The 18,860-nt window shown below is 51.6% G+C and overlaps 1 long non-coding RNA gene across 1 annotated transcript; it reads right to left on the reverse strand.

Moving 5' to 3' along the window:
* Positions 1–8,294: 8,294 nt before the first annotated feature.
* LOC131278993 (uncharacterized) lies at positions 8,295–17,593 on the reverse strand. Its single transcript, XR_009186340.1, has 2 exons — positions 17,514–17,593; positions 8,295–8,610 (listed from the first exon to the last, which is right to left on the reverse strand). It is a non-coding gene; the product is annotated as an uncharacterized lncRNA (long non-coding RNA).
* Between the last annotated feature and the right edge of the window lie 1,267 nt (positions 17,594–18,860).

An 18,860-nucleotide genomic window follows, 5' to 3' on the forward strand; every position in this document is an offset into this window, starting at 1 on the left:
TGGACATGGGAGAGGCTCAGAGGGATGTATTCTATTTTCAGGAGTATCACTCACTTAAACAAGACTTTATGCACCATTTTCCAGGAAGGAAAACCGACAGTGAGAGTTTTGTCTTACAGGTTAGCTTTCCAATATGTTACAAAGAGCATATAATTTAAACAGAGATGAATGCTGCCCTCCAAGCAAAGGGTCAAATAGAAAATGGTTGACCATTATTCACATGCAAATGGCAATAATGCACATCTATAAACAAATATATTGGAACACTAGCGTACACACAGTTTCCCAAGTACAATGTATATGTGCATTGCATGAAACACTCATTGCTTTGTGAAATATTTATTTTGCTTTGGAAGGACAGGAAATATGAGATGGTGATGGATTTGTGTTAATTAATATGTTCTATTTTTAAATAAGTGACCTATTACTGATATATTACACATGAAATGTTCATGATATTCTCTGCACTGGGGTGGGAGTTGAATATATTTTTGGTATAAAAAGATACCTGTGATTTGAAAGTTGGCAGCTTAGGAACATGGACGCATTTCATCGTATTTTTTTTTGCAGAGAAGGAAAACTAAGACCTTGACTGGCATCTCTGACTTCATTCTATTGCACATGTGCCAAGTGCGATGATGTTTATTTTGATAGCTGCACCATCATCAGGAGGAAAGTTTGGATAATTTGTTTGAATGAAGCCATTTTTCCTCCTGAAAGCAGACATGTTTTTTCCCTCGCAGTATAAACCATTCTTAAATAGACTCAGAATTTAATGTGCCTGGTATTTGAGAGTGCCCTATTTTCTTATATTCATAGAGTGGTATATTTTGGGGAATGATTTGTTTCAAACATGCCAGAAAGTGTTATGTCTGAAATTGATAGAACTGTTTCAATCATAAGTTAAGTAAATTTGATTTGATATTTGAGCGAGTCTTAGAAGAAATACAATTAAGCAAGAGTTACTTAAACTTTGCCATCCAGTTAAAATTCTAGTGATCAGTACTGCCAATGGTGATAAATCTATTATAGGAGATTGGCTCATAATGCAAGACAAGCAAAGGCAAAATGCTCTTTTCTGAAGCCATGAATTAGACTTAAGGTAACACATTTCTAGGTATCTACAGAAAAAGAAGCAAACTTAAGGTAGTATTTCTGTATGTTTCCTATTATGCAGTATGTGCAAATATAATTTATCCATAACAGTATTCAAATTTGTAAATTTAAGAGATATGGTTGAATAAAATGTTTAAGTTGGATCTCCTTATTTAAAAATTCATGTTGGTCTTTGTATTCTAAATCTACTGTGTGGAGAAAAAAATTGTTGCTTTTTCAAACTAAATGGATATATTTTCTGGACTAGTGGGCATCTAAACCTTTAACCTATATGCTTCAAAAAAATTAAACAAAGGGAGACAGATATTCAATATTTCTAAGAGAAAACCTATGGTCCCAAAGGCCTAGGTAAAGCTTCTATAATGTATCACCATATATAAGTATCCAAATGCTGGGAGGTATCTATTAAAGGACTATCAGGAATGCATTTGGCCTTAGTGGAAATATTATATATAATTGAATACATCTCCTGATTCTGCCAAGATTTTATAAATTATCCATTGAAGTGATAGCAAGGCAAAGAAGAAAACAGCTTTAATATCTGGCAGGTAGCCCTGATATTTGAGATGAATTTTATATTTCCTTTGAGATGTCTTCTTTGACACATGGGTTTTTTAGAAATGTGTTGTTTAATCCTCAAATATTTTGGGATTTTCTAGTGGTCTTTCTGTTATTGATTTTTACTTTAATTACACTGTGATCTGAGAGCATACTTTGTCTTACTTCTAGTCTTTTAAATTTGTTCATGTGTTTTATGGATCAGGGTTTGGGCTATCTTGGTGAGTGTTCATTGGATGCTTGAGAAGAATGTGTATCCTGTTGTTTTTGGAGGAAGAATTCTATTGGTGTCAACTAGATCTAGTTGATTGTTGCTGTTGATATCAAATGTATTCTTCTAGATTTTCTGCCTTCTGGATCTGTGTTGATACAGGGGCACTGAAGTCTCCAGAGAGATTTGTCTTTTCTCCTTGCAGTTCTACCCTTTTTGCTTCACACATTTGGTGCTTTACTGTTAGGCACAAATACATTCAGGATTGTTGTGTCTTGAAAAATCTGCCCACTTTTTCATTATGTAATGCCACTCTTTATCCCTGATAAATTTCCTTACTGTGAAATCTGCTATGTCTGAAGTTAACAGAATTATTAAAGCTTTCTATTTGATTAGTGTTTGTGTGGTGCATCTTTTTCCATCCTTTTTATTTTTAATCTGTGTTTGTCTTTATATTTAAAGTGGGTTTCTTTAGACAACAAATAGTTGGGTCATCTTTTTATTTTTTTTAATCCACGCTGATAGTCTGTTTTTAAATTGCTGTATTTAGACCATTCACATTTAAAGCAATTGACATGCTTGGATTAATATATATCATTTTGTAACTATTTTCATTTTGTAACTGTTGTCCTTGTTCTGTCTTTTACTTCTTTTTTTTAATTTCTTTTTAAAGAAGCTCTAGACTACATTGAAAATATAGATTCCCATATACCCTACCTCCTCCCCCACCACTTTTCCCCATTAACATCTTTTTCTTTCTTTTTATGCCTTCTGTGGTTTTGAGTAAGCATTTTATTATTCCATTTTCTCTCCTCTCCTAGCATAAGAAATATATTTCTTTTAAAATTATTTTACTAGTTTCTTTAAAGCTTGAAATAGGAATTTTCAAATCCACCTTCAAATAACACTATATCCTCACAGGTAGTTAAGGTACTTTATAATGTAGTATTAGCAATCCCTCCCACCTGTCACTTAAACTATTGGCTGGAATATGTGTTCTCCCCCACATGGAAGGCTGGGAGGAGCCCAGCCCTGGAGAGGCTCCTGCCAGGCCCTGCTGGAACCGCCGGCTCCCTAATGTGTCCCCAAGACTGTGATGCGCCAAATTCTCAGCTCAGGGATCCCTGCTCTGTTCTCTGTCCCCTCTTGGAGAGCATGGCCTTCCTGACCATGCAGGGCTCCTGCCCGAGGCCAGCGCTGTTATGACAGCTCCTCCCACAGGGAGCTGAGACTCAAACCTCCCCCTGGCCCTTGTCTGCCCGAGAAGGGCATTAGCCCAGGGACCATGGCTCAGAGCCCAGCCTTGTAGTGGGTGAGTGACCTCGCCCCATCCTGGTTTGATGCTTCCAGGACTGGTTGGGTCACATCCCTCTAATCATTAAGCCGAGGCATTGGTGCAGGGCCGGCTCCTTTCCACGCCCGCAGAGCTCGTGCTCAGGCACTGAGTCCCCTGCGAGAAGCGGGAGAGGGAGGCTGATGCCAGCCCTGCCCAGGCCAGGGGACAGGAACTCGCGGGGAACACACGAGGGCGGGGCAAGACCTTGGCCTGCAGGCTGTGCATCCTTTAGGCACCTCAGCGGTGGACCTGGGGGCTCCAGATGCCAGCAGAGTGACCCGTGCGGAAACAGGGCGCGGGGATACACGGGCTTGGTGGCACGCATTCAACCACACACGTAAAATGTGTATAAAATGAACCCAGTTTCCACACAGAACCTGGAACAGAGCCTGGCAAAGACGCACACAGAATTAAGAGGGTGCATAAACCCTACGAGAAGACCTCGATAACACCCAATTTGGAAATCACATCTGCACATAGCGACTTCGGAATTGTCCCGGCACGCCCAAGACTGCTGTGAGGATCCGGTGGGAGGCGCCTCCTCAAGGCCCCTTCGGGCCCCCTGGCTGGCTCTGTGAGGAGGGGCGCACGCCGCCAGCTTCCCCGCTCCTGTCGCCTTCCCTTCCCGGTCGGCCTCTGGGAGGCCCTCGGTCTGCTCCCCTGACTTCCCTGTCACTGGGGCTCACCCGGTGAGGGACAGGCTCCTCTCTCCTTGTTTCTGGGGTCCGAACGTCTCCACATCCAGAAGGTTCTGAAGGCATTTCCCACACAAGAGGGCCTTTCTCAGGCGCTTCTCCCACCCAGAACCCTCCCCGCTTGCTCACAGCCCCCTCAGCTGTCCACCCGGAAGCCTGGGCATGCCATTGGGCAAGGAGATGAATGTAAGCTACGAGCGCCATTTGGGAGCCGTCTGCACCTCACACGGGCCTCCCGACCCCCAGCCCCACCTGGGCGCCTGGTGCTGAGGCAGGAAGGCCCTGCACCCCTGGCTCAGCCGCATCTGAGACAGCCTCCAGCCCGGCCCACCCAGGGCAGGGCCCTGCACCCCAACCTCTCCAGCCTCGTCCCTTCTCGGTTTCCTGATGCCAAGGCCTCCCGTGAGGACAGAGGCAGAGGCTCCCCAACATGTGGAGACAACTCTGGGGGTGCTGACAGCCCCGGGGCTGCCTCCTAACTGCCCCTCCCCCTGCCTGGGCCCTGACAGCAGCTCTGTTGGAGTCACGTGACCAGTGGGTGGCGAGGAGGGACCCTGACCAGTAAGGGCACCGGGCAGCTGCCTGGGAGCCCCTCAGTCCTCCAAGCAGGGGCTGTGGGGGGTGCGGGCAGCACCCAGAGGGCAGGAGCCTGCAGGAGGAAACGCTGCTGGTTCCCAAGGCTTTCCAGCTTCTGGAGCCCTGGGCCTGGCTGCCCACCTTGGCCCCCCTCGGCTCCGCCCCCCCTCGGCTCTGCCCCCTCGGCTCCGCCCCCCCTCAGCTCCGCACCCCTCAGCTCCGCCCCCTTGGCTCTGCCCCCTTGGCTCCACCCCCGTGGCTCCGCCCCCTTGGCTCCAACCCAGCCCCGGGTCCCGCCCCCTCAGCCCTGTCCTCTGCTCTGGGGCCGCTGCCTCTGCACAGCCTGAGGCGGGTCAGGCCTGTGCTCTTGGCAGCGCAGCTTTGATGTTTCCATGAAAACAGCCCCTTGCACAGAGGCACTGAGGGACACCGCAGGCTGGGGGCATCTGGAAGTGGCCTGTGGAGAGTTGTGCAGGTTTCTTGGGTCTCTGGAAGCTTCCATGTTAGGCAATAGTGATGCGGGCCATTTTCGGGACTTGGAGTTGTCCTGAACAACATTGCAGGGATGGATGCCAGACATTATATATCCTGCCGTAACCCACTGAATGGGTGGGGGAGAGTGTAACAACGTAAACCATTACCCATGCGGGGCAGCAGTGCTCCAAAATGTATTCACCAAGTGCGATGAATGTGCCACGATGATTAAAGAGCTTGTTGATGTGGGAGGAGTGGGGCGGGGGAGCATATGGGAAATTCTTATATTTTTTAACGTAACATTTTAAAAAAATAATAAAAAACTATATTAATTTTGAAGAAAAAAAAGATTGCAGCCTTCTGAGCTCCTGAAGCCCCCCTCTCACCATGGGGGCTCCCCCTCCCCAGGCTGGTGTCAAAGTCCAGAGGGTCCTGCCACGCCCTCCCCTGCAGTGGTCAGGGCTCTTGGAACACCTGGCACATGGCCTGCTGGGGCCTCCAGCCAGCGGGTCACCACACTCAGGGGTGTAGCTCCCTCCTACCCATATGACGTCAGGACCCTGTGGCCCCTCCTGCCCCTGGGGTGGAGGACGTGCTAGCCAGGTCCTCCGAATGAGTGTCTCCAATGGCCAGCAGTGCAATGTCCTGTTCCTCCTCGTTAGCATTCTCTTATTTATACAACCAGAAGCTCTTAGTCTTTGTGAAACAAATAAAAAGAAAACAGAAAAAAGAGTTGACTGAGTCAGGCTCCACATCCTGCAGAGAAAGCCAGGAAGCGCAGTGTGGGGAAGCCGCTTCTACAGTTGACCTGGGATCGAGTCTCCAAATGGGGCCTAAACTGACTGCCGAGTCCCTCCCCAGGGCTTTAAGCCCCTCTCCCTCGCTCCTGGCTCTGAGTTGGCCCATTGCTCAGATTTGCCTTGAGCGGCATTTTGTCACAGGAACAACCTTCTTACCACCAGCTTGGGAGAGGATTTGCTGGCACACAGACAGCCTGGGAGGTGAGTGGGAAATGCTCTCCCCAAGCCCGTCCTGGGAGCTGGCTGGACAGATGGGGGACTCAGCTGCACAGGAGGGCGAGGGGCAGGAGGGGGAGAGGGGGCTCCCTCAAGCAGCAGCAACGCCAGACAGGAAGGCTTTGAAGGTCAATGGTTATTTGTCCCAGGGTAAGCCTGCACATACAACCTGCATACACAGAAACGGGCCCCTCCAGGAATTTTTTTTTAAACATGGGAGATATTATGGTTATTTCTTTCAATCAGTATTGATTAAACACCAGAACCTGTTCTTGCCTTACACTCACTTGAAAGTTTCAAGAAGACAGGACTGAGGTGGAGAGTTTAGTTTCCTAACTAGTAAGATCAATAAAGACTGGCTGGGAAGCGGACTTGGCCCAGTGGTTAAGGCATCCGTCTACCACATGGGAGGTCTGCGGTTCAAACCCCGGGCCTCCTTGACTGGTGTGCAGCTGGCCCATGCACACTGCTGATGCATGCAAGGAGTGCCCTGCCACTCAGGGGTGTCCCCTGCATAGGGGAGCCCCACGTGCAAGGAGTGCGCCCCATAAGGAGAGTCACCCAGGGTGAAAGAAAGTGCAGCCTGCTCAGGAATGGTGCCACAAAAACGGAGAGCTGACACAGCAAGATGAAGCAATGAAAAGAAACAGATTCCTGTGCTGCTGAGAACAGAAGCAGACAAAGAAGACACAGCGAATAGACAGAGAACAGACAACCAGGGCGGGGGAACAAATAAATAAATAAATCTTTAAAAAAAATAAAAATAAAGAATGGCTAACTAGGACATGTCACCAGAGAAGAGAGTGTAGTTAGGGAATGGAAAGTTGGGTTTAATCTGAGCAGAATTGGCAAAAAGTAGTTTGTAAATGTTTGGAAATGAGTAGAAATGGCAAAAGCACATAAGAGAATTTGTAATCAGAATTGCTAATATATAGGTATTACAGTTGCCTTTTTTTAAATAATGAAAATGCTCTAAAATTGATAGAAATGATGAATACCCAATTTTTGATTATACCAATGGATTTTACACTTTAGATAAATTGTAAGGTTTATGAATAAAAAACATAATAGGGTGGGTTGGGGAAAAATACACCAAATGTAAGATATGGACTGTAGTTAGGAGTAATTTTTTTTTTTTTAAAGATTTATTTATTTATTTAATTTCCCCCCCTCCCCTGGTTGTCTGTTCTTGGTGTCTATTTGCTGCGGCTTGTTTCTTTGTCCGCTTCTGTTGTCATCAGCGGCACGGGAAGTGTGGGCGGCGCCATTCCTGGGCAGGCTGCTCTCTCTTTTCACGCTGGGCGGCTTTCCTCAGGGCGCACTCCTTGCGCGTGGGGCTCCCCCATGCGGGGGACACCCTTGCGTGGCACAGCACTCCTTGCGCGCATCAGCGCTGCGCATGGCCAGCTCCACACGGGTCAAGGAGGCCCGGGGTTTGAACCGCGGACCTCCCATATGGTAGACGGACGCCCTAACCATGGGCCAAAGTCCGTTTTCCAGGAGTAATTCTTTGATGATGCTCTTTTATAGTTTGCTATGTTTCACAGCAATGCAAGGATTAGTGCTGGGGTGACGTATGGGAGCCCAGTATGATGTGTTGTAAGTGTACAACTTTTACTACATACCTATTATTTATGTATGTTCATGTATGAATGATATATTTCAATAAATTTTTTAAATGAAAAAATAATGTAATAGAGAATGCCTGGGCGCCTTCAGTCACAGCTGCCCTTGCAGACCCTCCTGAGGGGCTCAGGGATGCCACGCTGGGTTCCGGGGGCCCGGGGGCCTGGTGATTTCACAGACACAGAGAGACCGTGGGCTGCGCCTGGTGGGAGGACGCTGCTCACTAAAACTCATCCTTCTGGGGCGTGGATTCTCCAGCAGGGGCAGATGGACCCAGATGGGGACTCAATTTTCTTCTCTAGTGGAGAGGACACGGTTCAGTGGAATCCTTCTGGGCTTGGGCACAGTTCAGGGCACCTGGATGGAGAAGTTGTGCTTCCAGCTAGTGACCCTGGGGGCTCCTCACCACCTTCTATGACACGTTCAGAATGTGGGACTCCAAAGTGGGAGACCAGGGACATGGAGAAAGGAGATGAGAAATTCAAAGGCTTCTCTTTGCATGAAGTTAGGACTGGATTCACATGAAACAGGCTCTTTGGGCTTTTTCATGGAGCGGAGTTTGGCAGATGGATGAAGACGAGGTGCTGTGAGAGGCACAATCCATGTCCATCCCCCACGGGGCCCCGGGATGCGTTATTCTAGCAGGTGGAGCATATATGCGTTTCGGAGAGGACAGAAACTCACCATCTAATAAACTCTTTTAATCATCAGCAACAAATGCCAACATCTTTTTGATTGTAAAACCAAAACTATGTGTCCACCTCATCAAGTCAACAATCCTGGCCCTTTGACGCTTTAGCGATGAGGCTTTGCAGGCAGGGCTCGTGGAGGGCAGGCAGCCAGAGCCCGGGAGCAGGGATGGGGGTATGCAGTGGGGGGACGGCAGTACTGCGGGCACGCCGCAACAGGGGCCCCCTCGCGGCAGGGTGGGGCACACAGGTTTGGGTCGCAGACCACCGGCATGCATGGGGTTCTCACTGGGGCAAAGGTGAGGCACCTCCCCTGTAGGGCAGAGAAGAGAGAGAAGGTCACAGGAAGGTCATCCGACCTGGGAGCGGAGGCTACAGTTCCCTTGGCACGGTGGGCTGGGCTCAGGACACCTGCACCCATCGGTGGACCTTTCCCTGGGTGCTGGCCTCCATCCTCCACTCCACTTGGTGAAAAGGTTCGGCTGTCACCTCCTCTGCAGGGGTCCCCCCACCCTCCCCAGTCCTGACCTCTGACCTTGGCCTCTCCCTGTGTCCCGACTCCCCCTGGGGCTGCAGCGTTGCCTGGTTTGGGCCTTGGCGAGTGTCTGCTGAAGGAGGACCCCTCCCCATGGCCCTGGGCCACTGCAGGACATGAGGCTGGGGGCTGCAGGGGCCCCTGAAGGCAGAGGGTCTACCCCACCCACTGTGCAAGGAAGCCCGTGCAGACCCTGCGTCTGTCTGTGGCACCCGCTGCCCCGGCGCTGCTGTCCTCCCTGCCCCTCCCACCCGGGCTTGCCGAGGACCCCCACCCTCCAGTCAAGGCCCCCGCAAGCAACCAGAGCACATTGGCCCCTCCCTCACTCCAGTGAGGAAGGGTCTCCCCGCACCTTCGGGCAGCCCCCTGGGAGAAGGGAGACCCCCGGCCTTCTGGGACCCCTGCTTGCCTCCAGCAGGCAGCACCCCAAGACCCTGGCGTCTGCCTTTAGAGCCCAGCACCCTCAGTGCCCCAGAGGCCAGCCTCAGCAGGACAGGCCCAGCAGGGCCCCGGCGGGTGCTTGCCCACCCCCCTCAGCTCAGGCCCGGGGCCGTGGTCCTCCAGCTCGCCTGTGTACCCGTGTCTGCCTGGCCTTCCATGAGGGCTTGCCCATGCCCCACTCTGAGCCAGGTGCCTGATGTCAAGACAGCCCTGCTCTCAGGCACGTGGCCCCCCGGCTGCTGGAAAGTGAGCCCAGGGCGCCCAGGTCCTCAAATGGCCTGCAGAGCTGTGCACATCACCAGGTGAGGCCAAGGGGCCTGGAGACCCCCTCCAGCCTGTGGATGGAGGACGGGCCAGTGTGCGCGCCTGAAGCCACGGAGCTCGGGAAACTTCCATGGCAGCTGGAGGAAGCTAAGACACTGCCCAGGACAGCCAAGCAGGGGCCCCAGGGAACGGTCATGTCACAGCCTCCAAGCCACACAGGAATGGCCACTGGAACCACGTGAGGTCCCCAGGCCCTGCTGACTTCATGCATCTCTCCCCACACCCTGAGCACACACCAGGGTCTGTCCTGTGTGGTGGGGTCACCTCAGGACCTCATGCATGAGGGACGGTGGAGGACACAGAAGGCAGGTGGAAGCAAGCCCCACGCAGCTGGGGTTGAGGAGGGGCCCGGCACCTCAGGAAGCTCAGAGCTTTCCTCTGCAAGACACGGGGCCTGACCCCCAACCCAGGACACAGTGGGTATTGGATTCAGGGGCCATGAACTGCCCAGGAGTGCTCGGAGAACCTTCCAGCACGCGGACACGCTGCTGCTGGGTGGATGCCTCCTGGGTCGGAGACCTGCTGTCCCCTGGCTGTGGTCACTCATTGGCCCCGTGGTGCCTGTGCTGGCCTGCAGCAATCCCACCGTGGCAGGGACCGGGGCAGCCTGCTCAGGGGGCTCAGGATGTGGCCAAATCTTACATTCACTAAGCTCTCCCCATCTCTAAGCTTTTATATACACTCTTCTTCTCTTTGGAATGCCCTTTTTTTTCTCATCTACTCATCTTTTAAAAGATAACCCAAACTTTACCTCCTCCACAAAGTCTCATTTCCATCAAAAATGACTGCGCCTGGGGAACCAGCAAGATGACAGCAGGGTAAGGAGCTCCTAGAGTCAGCTCCTGCTACAGCACAGTTAGCAAACACCCAGAGCTCTCTGGAGCTAGCTGAAGATCCTGTTTGGGGGCTCCACGAGACCAGAAGGGCATCCTGCCACATCCTTGAAGGAGTGGAAGGAGGAGACTGCCCGTCTGCAGGGAAGACTCGTAAGTACAGGCTCCACACCCTGGAGGCCGGTGCCCATCCTCCACTGGAGGCACAAGCCGCCTCGGGAGCTGTTCCGTGGCTGGAATTGAAAGCTCCACTTGCCCAAAATGGGGGAGGAAGAGATGGGTGGGCACCAACTTCAGTTACTGATGGGTAAACTCAGTCAGCTACAGTATGATGCTGAGAACAGCTAAGGTTTGAGCCTGTCCAGGTCAGAAAGAGACCAGGAGCTGCCTTCTTAACTCCGTGCCTGGCACGAGGGGAAGCGGGGCGGACTGAGGATCCCAGTGCTGGTGGGAACTGGCTTCTTTCCCTCCAGGTCAGATTGCAGCTCCAGCCTCGGCCCCAGAGACACCTCCAGCAGGGAGGAAGCTGCAGGGACCTGTGCCAGCCTCTCTGGGAAATTACTGGCCAAACCATGGACACAGGTGATGATCCTACTCTGGTGGTGCAAGCCACCCCAGGAGCTGTTCTGTGACAGGAATTGGAGGCTTCATTTCCCAGAGACAGGGTAGGAGGAGACGGTTAGCTGCCGATTTCAGCTACTGATTGGGAGACTTGGCTGGCTAAGAGATAACTCTGGGAACAGCTGGGGTGAGAACCAGCCCAAGTCAGAAAGAGGCCAGTAGCCACCATTCTGACTCCACCCCCAGCCTGAGGGGAAGCTGGGCTGACAGTTTCTTTCACGTAGATCAGCCTGCAGCCCACCTAGGCTTCAGCCCCACCTCTGGCAGGGAGGAGGCTGAGGAACCCTGCACCAGCCTATACAGGCAACAGCAGGGAACTCTGGCTGGCATAGACTGAAAATCAGAAGACTACCAGGGCAACTGCAGTCATCTTAGACCTGCACTGCAGAGATTGCTGCCCACACCTGCAGCTCCATCCTTGCCCCAGGTAGGGGAGAAAGGGATGTGAAGCTCCATCAGTCTCTCTGGGCAACTACAGTCTAGGCCTGCACATGGATTATTCCACATGGCTATGACTCTGTCCCTGTCCCTGGCAAAGGAGAAAGTTGGAAGAAGCTTCATTGGTCCCTGGTGCAATGAGGGCAGCTTGAGCCTCCACAGCTTACAGGACCAACTACATGCTTGGCTCCTACTGCATAACCAGCAAGGGAGAAAGGGCAGGAAGCCCTAAACTAGAGAGAAAAACTGCACCCAGAAAAAATACCCTAGTAAGCTAGATGCAAAGACACCGACAAAAAAATTACAATCCACACCAAGAAACAGGAAGCTATGTCCCAGGTAAAGGAACAAGATAAGCCTCCAGATGACATAAAGGAGTTGAGACAACTAATCATAGATGTTCAAACAAATCTTAATAAATTCAATGAGTTGGCTAAAGAGATTAAGGATATTAAGATGTGTACAAAGAAGAATTTGAAAGCATACATAGAAAATTAGCAGACCTTATGGGAATGAAAGGTGCCATCAATGAAATTTAAAAAAGATTGGAATCATATAATAGCAGATTTGAGGAGGCAAAAGAAAGGATTGGTGAGCTTGAAGAAATGGCCTCTGAAAGTGAACATACAAAAGAGGAGATGAAGAAAAGAATGGAAAAAATTGAACAAGGTCTCAGGGAACTAAATGATAGCAAAAGGCATGCAAACATACGTGTCCTGGGTGTCTCAGCAGGAGAAGAGAAGGGAAAAGGGGCAGAAGGAATATTTTTTTTACTTTTATTGGTCTTTATTTGTTTTTTTAATGTTACATTAAAAAAATATGAGGCCCCCATATACCCCTCACCCCCCTCACCCCACTCCTCCCCTCCATAACCACAACCCCCTCCGTCATTCATTGCATTTGGTGAATACATCTCTGAGCACCACTGCACCTCATGGTCAATGGTCCACACCATAGCCCACACTCTCCCACAGTCCACCCAGTGGGCCATGGGAGGACATACAATGTCTGGTAGCTGTCCCTGCAGCACCACCCAGGACAACTCCAAGTCACAAAAACACCCCCACATCACATCTCTTCCTTACACTCCCTACCCCCAGCAGCCACCATGGCCACTTTCTCCACACCAATGCCACATTTTCTTCAATTACTACTAATCACAATAGTTCATGAATAGAATATCAGTAAGTCCACTCTAATTCATACTCTATTCCTCCATCCTGTGGACCTTAGAATGGTTGTGTCCACTCCAAATCTATATCATGAGGGGGCTTAGATTCCACATGGATGCTGGATGCAATCCTCTTGCTTTCAGTTGTAGGCACTCTTGGCTCCCTGGTGTGGTGGCTGACCTTTTTCACCTCCATGATCTCTGAGTGGGGTAAGTCCAATAAACCAGAGTATAGGACTTGCAAGTCTGTTGGGCCTGGCTATCACATGGTCAGTCCAGAGATTCAGAAGGAATATTTAAAGAAATAATGGTAGAAAATTTCCCAACCCTATTGAAGGACATAGATATCCCTGTCCAAGAAGCACAACAAACTCCCATCTGAAAAAATCCAAATAGACCAACTCCAAGACACATACTCAAAATGGATCAAAAAACTAAAACTAAAAGCAAGAACCATGAAACTTCTGGAAGAAATTATTGGAAAATATCTTCAAGACTGTTGTGGAAAACTGGCTTACCTGTTTGTTACTGTAAATGTTACACCTGTTAAACGTAGCTGTTGTTAGATGTTGCAGTTGTTTCCTGTTTTTGTAAATGATGTTGTAGTTCAGATAGCAAACAACTGCTTGGTAGTTCCCAATAAATGCAATGGGAAAACCAGGGTTGAGGCTCTCATTCCAGAAGCCGTGAGTCCCCTGGTCTCAGGTTTCTCTCCCCTCTTGTGTCTCTACCTTTACTTCTGTGTTGCCTTCCCTTCAAGCCAACCTATTGTGAGCTGAATGTAGCACAAGACCTGGTGGTAGGTGGTGGATTCTTAAAGGAGATAAGAGAAGAACTGAGTGGACTACTGATGTTTAATGTATGTAGAAGTTTTAATTAGCTTTACTGTAAAATTGTGGAAATGTATAGAGTGGATGCTAACACACAGTGAGTAACAGCTAGTTTATAAATGGGGATGTGACTGAAAATGGTAGTCTAGTTTTGTAAATGCCACTGACAGAATGCTTGAGAATAATCTAGGAACTGGGTAGCACAGTAAACCAAGAGGTGGATGAGAACTGTTGATGGTACAGATTCAAGAGTGTCCTTTGTTAGCTAGAACAAATGTATATCACTACTGCAGGGCGATGGGAATGTGGAGAAGCATGGGAAAGGTATGGCTGGAGTGACCTATGGACTGTGGTTAGTAGGAATAATACGATATTCGTGCATCAATGCAAAAGATGTACTGTGTTTATTCTGAGGCAGTATGGAAAATGTGAGTCAAATGTACACTATGGACATGGCAGTAATCAGATGATATTATTTTATCTGTTGCAAATGACACACCACATTGTGGTGTATTGATGGAGGGGTGCTTTGTTTGGGAATTCTGCACATGTGCATGATTGTGTTATAGGTTTACAACTTCTGTCATAAAAAATACATTTAAAAAATAATAATAGGGTGGGTTGGGAGAAAAACACACCAAATGTAAGATAGGAACTATGATTAGTAGTAAGATTTCAACAGTGTTCTTTCACAGTGTGTAAAAAACATCTCATAACAATGCAAGGTGTTGGTGGAGGGCTGATGTATGGGACCCCTGTATGATGTCATGCATGTTTGCTTTGTAAGTTCACAACTTTTACTATACACTTAATTGTTTATGTATGTTTGTATATAAATAATATAAAGATAATAATCAGATTGGATAGGGGAAAAATACTTTGCTTAATAGTAATATTTTGACAATGCTCTTTAATCATTAGTTGAAAAGGTTTAAAAACAATGCAAGTTATTGGTGGTAGGGCGAGATGTTATATATGTTTGTTTGATGTCATATATGCTTGTTTTGTAAGTTCACAACTATTATACATTTATTGTTTATGAATGTTTATGTATGAGTGATGTATTTCAATCAATGAAAAAATAAAATAAAATGCCTGTGCCTCCTGGGACTTCCCAATCCTACCTGCAATCACAGCACTTGTCCCCCAGCACTGACCCTGAGCCACGAGACCCTCTACTCATCTGGCCTGGGGACTGTGACTCTTGGGCTGGGGAGGGGCTCCCGCCTGGGCCTGGTTGGTGTGTGGCCTTTGTATTTTGCAGGACAAGCGAGTTTTATTATTTTTCCCTGTTTTTCAGATGAGAAAAGTGAGGCTTTGAGAGGTTAAGAAACTAGGCCAAGTTTACACAAGCAGTAACTGGTTAAACAAAGTTCTTCCTATGGTCACCCCTGAAAATGTTACAGGGACCCCTTCCATCCTTCCACAATTGTCCCCCAAAGAGGTTTTCTGTGCCTTCATACATGCCAGATCCAAACATGCATCTTGGTGTCAGAGAAATGACTAAAAGTAACATTGCAGGCCCTTGTCCAACCATAAATGCTCATTCATCCATCCATCACACCTCCATCTACCCACCCATCCATCCATTATCCATCCTTCCATCCCTCCATCCATCCACCCACTCTTCCACCTTCCCATCCACCCATCAACCCATCCATCCATCCTCCCATTCATCCATCTATTCCTCCATCCACAGAGAGTGCTGCATCTACAGGCCCAGGCACAGGATGATAAGTGCTTCAGAAAGCTGATCCTGTCCACACTGACGCCTGCAGGGCAGGCAGATGTCCGTCCCCCACCCTCTCTCTGTGCCAACACTAAGTATCATCACGAGCACCTTGACCACTGGGCTGATGAAGATCATGTTGATTTCCCACTCTCTCTAGACCTGCTGCCTCTCTCTTCACCCAGAGCATGCCACCCTGGGATAACATCCATCGAGTTCTACTTATTTACAGGAACTTTGGTTTTTGTCGCTGTTGGGCATAGAATGGAATCTTTATCTTTGTTTCTCGCTCCTTTATTTCTGCTCATTTATTCCAGAACATGAGCAACTGATTCTGGGGCTGGTGCTCCCCAAGGGCTGCAGGTCCCTCTGCTTTCCTTCAGGGCATGGTCTACGGGACACTTGCAGTCTCTTGCCCCAATCATGCCCATCCTGGGGCTGCAGGGGCACCCTGGAATGATCTGAACAAGTGCTGATAGAGGGGCAGATGTAAGCGCCTGGACACCTCTACCCAGGAGAGGAGCCCTCTGGGGGCTGCAGGGATCCTGAGTCCGTGGCATGGGCATGAGGGGGTGAAGGGATGTGAGGTTGGGGGGGGCAGCTCTCCTTCCTCTCTGGCCATCAGTGATTGCCACGTGAAGCCAACTACCATTATGTCTCCTCAGCTCGCTACTGCGCAGCTCAGGACCTTTCCTGAAGGGACCGGTAGGGCTGATAGGGAGCCTCAGCGTCCAGGGCTCTGGGGTTTGGACCCTGTTTCTGGATCTCCTGGGGAAGTGGGAGGGAGGGGAGCCAGGTGCCATCACAGTCCAGAGGCACGAGCAGAGATGTTTCTAAAGATCGCTGGTGGAAGGACACTGTCACGTTAGGATTTCCCCAGCCCTACGTCTGTGCCCCCTTTGGTCCAGCTCCATCATGGGCAGGATGAGAAGAACAAGACTCACCTGCCCCTTGGGCACCCGTGCAGCCTCAGACCCACCCCAACACGCTCCAACCAAGGCACACAAACACAGGCGGGTTCCCATGGAGAAGGAGTCTGCTGGGACATGGGGTGGAAATCAAGACACCAGTGCCCGAGAGCCTTGCACGTACAGCCCAGTCCACTACAGAAACGTGCTTTCCAGGTGTTCCCAGGGTCCACCTGACGGCCAGATGCGGGCCAGCCAGGGGCTCTGTGGGGAGAGGAACTGCCCCCTGCAGTACCCAGCCCTTTGCTGAGGCGGAGCCTCTGTCTCCACACCTGGGAGGTGCAGAGGAGGCGGCCAGGGCAGGGGTGAGGGCCGGTCAGGGGTGGGCGGCTGCCTCCCTGCACCCAGGTGAGGACGCCAGGTGAGTGACCTTCAGGGCCTTGGCCCGTGCCCAGAGTGAGCCTGTGCCCCAGCCCAGAGCAGTCCTGGAGCACCACCAGAGCCACAGACACGGCAGTCAAGGGCTGGGCACCTCCAGGGCCCCTGCCCCACTTGCACAAAGCGTGATGGGGGAGGCCGCACAGGGTGGACAGCAGGCTGGGTCAGGGGGCCCGCAGCCACGTGGGCACAGCTGCCAGGTGATGTAGGATGACCACATGAGATCCCAAGTGCTGACCCGAGCACAGGCAGTGCAGGGCGAGGAGGGCACTGGGCTCCGGAGCCAGGCTGCTGGGTCCTGGTCCATCCCCGCCCCGCAGTGGCTGTGTGAGGTGGGGCAAGGCACGAGCCTCTCTGTGCTACTGCTTCCCGGTCTTTACAACTGCACATAACCACAGCGCCAAGGCTCGGGCCGGAGGAGGGGCTGGAGGGGAGGACTGTAGGGCCCCCTGAGGGCAGCTGCCCAGGAGGTCCACCACGAGCACAGCACCGCCCTGGTTCCAGGTGCACACGCAGCACTGCCGTTTACCCCCTGTGCCGGGGAGCCCACTCCAGGGGACTGTGGCTACCTGGAAGAGCCCGTGGGGGCTCCACCCAGAGGCCCTCACATGGGAGGCCACTTCCTGGGAGGCATAAAGCCAGCCAGCTGACCCCCAGGGCTGCAGGCGCAGGGGGCTCATGGGCCAGGAGTGCTGGAGCCGGCGGTCGGCCCTGCTCTGTAGCCCCTTGCCCTTGACTCTGGCCGTGGCCCTTCAGCCTCCAGCCTGGACAGTCCCCCGCCCATCCAAGACCACAGGGAAGGAGCGCATGGGCGGCCACGGCCGGCCCCTGGGGCCTGCGTGCTCCTGAGGCCGTTTCCCAGGGCTGGGCCCCTGTCTGTGGGCAGGCATCACGAGGAAAAGCACTGGGGCATCAGCCTGCCATGGGGGCAGCACCGCGCCTGCTCACCATGCACTGGAACAGGGGCCGCACCAGGCGCACTGGGGTGCAGCGCCGACTCAACAGGGCACACAGGAGGTTCAGCTTGCCCTGCAAAGGAGACGTGGCATGAGGATGCGGCATGGCTGAGCGACGCGTCCAGAGAGGGTCAGGCACCCCCGCTGAGCCCCAAGAACCCTCATGAGCTCGGGAGCGGAGCCTGGCGGCCTGCGTGCCTGCTGGGGTGGTGGTCACTGTGCTAAGTGTCAGAATCTGGAACAAGACACCCTTTTGGTGTGGGGGGTCAGTGGCTCATTTAGGAGACAAGTTCCCAGGTCGGGTGAGCTACACCAGGAGCCAGGAGAGGTCCCTGAGGGGGCAGCTGGGGGGTGCGGGGAGCTGGGCAGGAGCCCACGGTGGGCAGGGAGGCCTGTGCTGGGGTGGAGGAGGAGGGGGCAGGCAGGGGCCAGGTGGGAGGTCCCATGCTCAGCTCAGGGGCAGGTTCCTGATATGGGGGTGGGAAGGGCAGAGAACAGTCCAGAAGGAGCCCTGGGCCGGTGGAGGGCAGCACCTGGCTGGCCTGAGCCACAGGGCGGGGCGGGTCTGGGCCAAGCAGGCCGAACAAGTCATTGTGTCAGGACAAGGGCAGGGCTGGCTGTTCCAGTGCTTTCCAGGGCTGCAGAGGAGCACAGAGCAGATGCAAGAGCAGGACAGAGGGGCCCAGCCAGCAGGAGGTTGGGGCTCTTGTCCTCCAGGTGGCCCTTTCACCCCAGGACCCTTGGCCTGGCAGGGCTCTCCCGACCAGGTGGGCAGCAGCGTGTCCAGGGAGGGGTGAAGGGCTGAGACTTGGGCTCCCAGGACTCAAGGCCCAGCACTGGTCACTCAAGGACAGGGTCTTGGGGCTCCTCCTCCCTGTAGCCCTGCACCCCGTGTCACCAGCCATGAAGCCAGCAGCTCTTGTCCTCAATCTGCCAAAAAGGCTGCTGCTGGGCCAGACACAGCTGCGGTGTCTCCAGAGAATTGAGAAGGTGCTAACAGTGGCTGCTCAGAATGTCTCTATTTCTATGACTCATTCACCCCTCTTTGTGGTTCAGGCTGTTTTTCTCCCTCCACCCCTGGCTGGGGTTTGAAACTTGAGCCACACCTGAGCTGAGGAAACCTGGGTGGCAACCAGTTACCTGCCTCCTGTGGGCTGCCTGCCACCACCCAGCAACCAGGTGGGGCAGGGGCAGCTGGGCTCAGTCGACTTGGAGCACCTGGGACACTGACCCCCAGCTTCGTGCCCTCCCCTGGCCCCCGGCACCCAGGGAGGAAGCAAAGTGCCCTGGACCCTGGACTCCCCCAGGTGGAGCCTTCCAGCAGGGCCTCTGCACCTGA

The sequence above is a fragment of the Dasypus novemcinctus genome, chromosome 6, assembly GCF_030445035.2.
Source record: "Dasypus novemcinctus isolate mDasNov1 chromosome 6, mDasNov1.1.hap2, whole genome shotgun sequence".
NCBI lineage: Eukaryota > Metazoa > Chordata > Mammalia > Cingulata > Dasypodidae > Dasypus > Dasypus novemcinctus.